We start from the raw sequence: 5,768 nt of genomic DNA on the forward strand, positions 1-5,768 counted from the left end.
TGGTCTCTCCGCTTTTGTTGAATATTAGTTGACCATAGAGTTGAGGGCCCATTTCTGGATTCTCCATTCTGTTCCATTGATCTATGTGTCTGTTTTTGTGCCAGTACCACACTGTCTTGATGATCACAGCTTTGTAGTACAGCTTGAAATCTGGCATTGTGATGCCCCCAGCTATGGTTTTCTTTTTCAATATTTGGGGTCTTTTATGATTCCACACAAATTTTAAGAAGTGGAGGTGGGCGGGGGGACAGGGTGACTGGGTGATGGGCACTGATGGGGGCACTTGACGGGATGAGCCCTGGGTGTTATACTATATGTTGGAAAATCGAACTCCAATTAAAAAAATATATAAAAATAGGTAATAAGCTGCACACCTTCACCTTGACCTTTTACCTTAGTTCTCTGGGTTTCTTTATCTGCAAAAGAGACATTACAATATCTGCTTCACAGAATTGCTAAAAGTAGCAAATCATATTAAATATTTGGACCTGCCTTGTGAACCATAAAACAGTTGACATATGTCCAGAGACATCATTATCCACCTGCAGTTTCTTCATCATCATTTGTTTGCCAAGTACCCACTGTTCACCCAGCATTGCCTAGACACAGGTAAAAACCCTAATTCACAGGTCACACAACTATGGAGACCAAAAGTGGACCAGCCAGGGACTGACTATCCATACTCTGTTTTGTGCACAGCTCTTGTCAATTCAATAAGTGCCTTCTGGATATTGCAGATGAAACTGCAGGTTAGGGAGGTCAAATGAACTACCTGACCTCATATGTATTTTGAAAGGCAGAACAAAAAGCAGGAAAGCAGTCCCTTTGGTGCCAAGAGCACTGGCTCCAGATGAATGTGACTTAAATTTTTTTTTTTTTTTATAAAATACAAAAGATAGGGAAGAGTCCTGTTTATTATTACTTATGATCAGTGAATCGTCTGATAGGTAGGAGTTCCAAAGTTCATCCATTGTCTGTAACATTTACATAGAGCTTTATCTCTAAGTACAAATGCTATCAGGTGTTGAGAAAGAATATAACTCCTCTACATTATTTTCCCAGAAACTATAGATTATAATATCATATACGATAAACTGCAATAAAATGTTCAAAAATTAGTCTACTTCACCCAAGTGAATGTCACTCTTTCCTTCCCTAGGTTACAGATTGCTTTCATTTCTGACTTTTTTTTTTCTTAAAGATTTTATTTATTTATTCATGAGAGACACAAAGAGAGGCAGAGACATAGACAGAGGGAGAAGCAGGCTCCCCGTGAGGAGCCCGATGTGGGACTCGAACCCAGAACCCCAGGACCACACCCTGAGCCAAGGCAGACACTCAACCACTGAGCCACTCAGGCATCCCTCATTTCTGAACAGGACAGGCAGGTTGATTTTTTTTTTAAAGCCATGTTCTGAACAGAGCGCTGTTTGCCTTTGTGGTTAACAGGGCCCTGCAGAGGTATCTCCACGCCTGCCCCTCAGGTAATACAAGTCCCAGTAAGTCTCAGGAAATAAAAGTAAGACTGGCCTTCCTCAGGGGGAAGCCTGAGGTCCCCCAGACAAAGCTACTGGAAGCAGGGTCAGCAGTCGGATGTCTCCATCCGCCACCCCCAGGCCCTTAGATATCTGGCTAGGAAGGACACAGATGCATGTGAGTGGGACTGGCCTGTGCTGGCTAAATTCATAGAATCAATTCACATTTCCAACCTGATGAGTAGGCAATGTTTGATTCTATGGATTTTGTGGATTGCTAGAGGATTTCTGTAGCAACTGCTTAACATTGAGCAAGTTGGGCTTCTTTGAAACCAAGGAGGTTTTTGAGCTGCCTCTTCCTGCTTTCCATTGATGTAAGCTCAGGAAATGGGAATTGATTTTATCCTAGGTAGAACTTAATTAGACAGGACATTTGTTACTGCAACACCCCAAGCTTCATTTCAAAGTCAAATCAAAATTATTTTTGTATTATTCAGTGGCTCGGATTACTTAGATATGCCAAGCATCTATTTTAGCAGCACTGTAACAGAGAGTAGGTTGCAGTTTTGAAACCAGTTAAATTTTTTTCACTCACTTTATATCAGATACTTGATAATAATCTGGAAGTTCCTAGAAAAGGTGGGGTTAGGGGAACAAAACAATCATGGGGAATGCTAGCAGAAATCATTATAGGCTGCCACTGGGGGAATGGAATTTGTAATAGACTACACATACCTGTTCTCTTCTGTGAATGGTGAAGTTACAAAAAACCCAAAGCCAGCCTTGCTTAATATCATGGACTTGCTTATAGCTGGTATTTGGGGAATAATTCTCATGCCATACTTTAAAAAAAATTTATTTATTTATTTGAGAGATATATATAGAGAGAGCATGAGTAGGGGAGCAGGGTGAGGTACAGGCAGATTCCCTGCTGAGCAGGGAGCTCCATGCAGGGCTCAATTCCAGGACTCTGGGACTGACCTGAGCCAAAGGCAGACACTTAACCAACTAAGACACTCAGGTGTACTCCCATGCCAGATTCTTTTCAAACAATTAATCCTCCCTAAAAATCAGCAAAAGAAACATAATGATTTATATTTTACAGATGAAGAGACTAAAGTTATGAGTGGTTGAGTGACTTGCCTGAGGTTTCACAGCTAGTAACTGGCTCAGCTGTTAGAATCTGAATTTGCCCAATACCAGAGCCCATGACTGAATATTTTCAAACTAGAGACTTGACTTATATACTGTAGTTAATTTAAGGCCAAGAGATTTAGCAAAGCTCTATTAGCTAAAAGAGAAAAAGCTGCTATTTGATAATAAAAATAGCAACAACTATTGGGCACCTTTTTATTTATTATTATTATTTTTATTAGTTTCAGAGGTATAGTTTAGTGTTTCATCAGTTGCACATAACACCCAGTGCTCATTACATTAAGTGCCCTCCTTAATGCCCATCACCAATCATCACCAATTATCCCTACCCCCATTCACCTCCCCTCCAGTAACCCTCAGTTTGTTTCTGAGAGTTCAGCAATTCTTATGGTTTGCCTCTCTCTCTCTCTAAATTTTCCTCTTATTTTATTTTTCCTTCCCTTCCCCTATGTTAGTTTGTTTTGTTTCTTAACTTCCACATATGAGTGAAATCATATGATATTTGTCTTCCTCTGACTTATTTCGCTTAGCATAATATTCTCTAGTTCCATCCACATTGTTGCAAGTGGCAAGATTTCATTCTTTTTGATGGCTGAATAATATTCCATCTATATCTATACATAGATATGTCTGTGTATCTATATCACATCTTCTTTATCCATTCATCATAGAGAACTCAGAAATGGTCCCTCAACCCTATGGTCAACTAGTCTTCAACAAAGTAGGGAATAATATCCAATGGAAAAAAAAGAGTCTCTTCAATAAATGGTGCCGGGAAAATTGGACAGCCACATGTAAAAGAATGAAACCAGACCACTTTCTTACACCATACACAAAAATAAACTCAAAATGATTGTTGAGCACCATTCTATGTCTCAAGAATGTTTCCAGGCATCTCATATCCTTTATTTTATTTAAGCCATAACATAGCCTTAGGATTGTTGCCCATCTTTGTAGATGAGGACAGTGACACTCAGAGAGGTTACCTAGAAAGCTTTTGAGGATCAGTTCAGGGTCTCTCAGGCTCCATACTGGAGGATTAGGTTATGGATCCAAGCTGTGGGTAAAGCTAGGATACAAAATTATAAAATCATAGGACCTTGGAGCTGAAAGGGATAGTCAAGGTGGTCTAGTCTAACTCCTTCATTTTACATGTGGGAAAACCTAGGTTTAGAACCTTACCAAAAAAAAAAATCAGACATCATCCTGTTAGTTGTAAATCTAAGACTAGACTCAGACTCAATTCAATCAATTAATTTTAACTTGAATGCCTCTTCTGTGCCTCTCATGATCAGGTTTCCTATCTCTTGGACCAAGGACTTTTTCTGTCAGACTTTGTGTAGAAGGCAGGATAGGGCCCAAGATCATGCAGCTCACCCCTAATTCTGCAGGGGATGGGCCTGGGGCCTGAAGAGTAAAGAAAACAGGTGTGACAGGGTTTGAAGAGAGAGTTGTGTCCATTCCTGTGCTCACTGCCCATTCATACAATACACCTCTATTGACAGTCTACTTGTGTGCCAGGCACGACTCTTCTCTTAAACTGTGAAATATGACAGATAATGCATGAAATTCCTGGGCATTATCAGACCTTGTGTAGAAGGCAGGACGTGTCAGACCTTGTGGAGAAGGTCATGAGTCCAAGACATGAAATCTAAGTCATGGGATTGACAGCAATTAGTGAGAAACATTTTTTTTTTTTTTTAAGTGAAAAACATTTTCAACCTACCCTGAAGCCAGAGGAGAGGGCTCAGAGCTGGAGCATCAGTTACAACTTGATCCTAAATGTAAAAGCCAAAAAATATTATTCTGAATTACTTTCAGAACAATTTGTCTTGCATAAAATAAAGTCCAAGCCTTTTGAGGAGATCCTCACTGGATGATTTCTTTTAATACAGTTAATAAGACTCATGAATAACATGTTTCTGTAACAAAGGCCCATATTCATCAAGTTCACTTGAGAACTGTGGGGCATTTATGAAGATAAGAGTGGCTCTACTATGCACAAGGCAATGCAGAGTTCACCTTCCTCATTGGCTTCAAGGGCATGAAAGCTGAAAGCATGAACTCCTGGCTCTCTAAGCCGAAAACATCAACTCCTGAAGCACTTTATATGTATGAGACTCTTGGCTCTAAATATTTACATATAATTAAAGAAATGTATCTTGAATGAAAAAGATATGTGACTGAGAAAAGTGAGCTCAGTGAATTAAGTGACAATCCAAGGTTATATAACTAATTAGCAATCTTAGACTTGAAGCCTCCATATAATTTGTATTTCACTCTCCCAATTTGCTTCTTTGGAATCTTTCAGCACTATTAAAAACAAAAAAGAAAGAATGGTAATATTGTGTTTTCCTTTGCTCCAGAATAAGAATGTCAGCAAAATGTCTTGCAATCTTTCAACAAGCAAGAGTAAAGTCAATATATGGGAAGGCAGACATTATAGACATTATCTCCAGCAGCATATCTCTAAAACCTGTAACAGATTACCTAATGACATTTCTAAAATGCTCTAATTTGACACTGGAAATGTGCCTTCCATGGGCATAAATGTAGTAATAATTCCATTTGCTGGGTTACATGATAAATGAGACTTGAATGGTTTTCCTTCTTTGGTCAGATGAATTAATGAGAAGATTCTAGCCAGTCTCTTCTAACTTTATGTTCACAGGCATATTTGCCACATTAGTGGAAAATAAGACCATCTTTATAATGAAGGCAGCCAGGCTGAAACATGACTGATTCAGTGTTTTGGAATCCTGAAAATTAATGGAAATATAGTTATGTGACTGCTTGGATCAATATGGCTATTAGATCAACTGCATAAGAATGAACTCTTACTAATTGCCACAGAAAAAAAGGATTATGCCAACTTACATGGCTCTGCTTACTTAACCATGTGGTAGGCCTGGGAATGGATGAGGCTGGATAGAAACATGAAAAATGAAAAGAAGAAGACTCTTCCAAATGGGAAAGCTGTCTATCAGTGGGGGAAGGCAGGGGTGGTGCAGGTGGAACCCTGAACCTAGAAAGGCAGGGCACATTCTTGAATCAAAGCCAGTATCGAGTATGGCCATTCCTTCTCAACCAGTCAAACTTGTCTGGATATGTCTAAACAATGTCCTTGGTAGGCAAACA

Source organism: Vulpes lagopus, chromosome 1, assembly GCF_018345385.1.
Source record: "Vulpes lagopus strain Blue_001 chromosome 1, ASM1834538v1, whole genome shotgun sequence".
Taxonomy (NCBI): Eukaryota; Metazoa; Chordata; class Mammalia; order Carnivora; family Canidae; genus Vulpes; species Vulpes lagopus.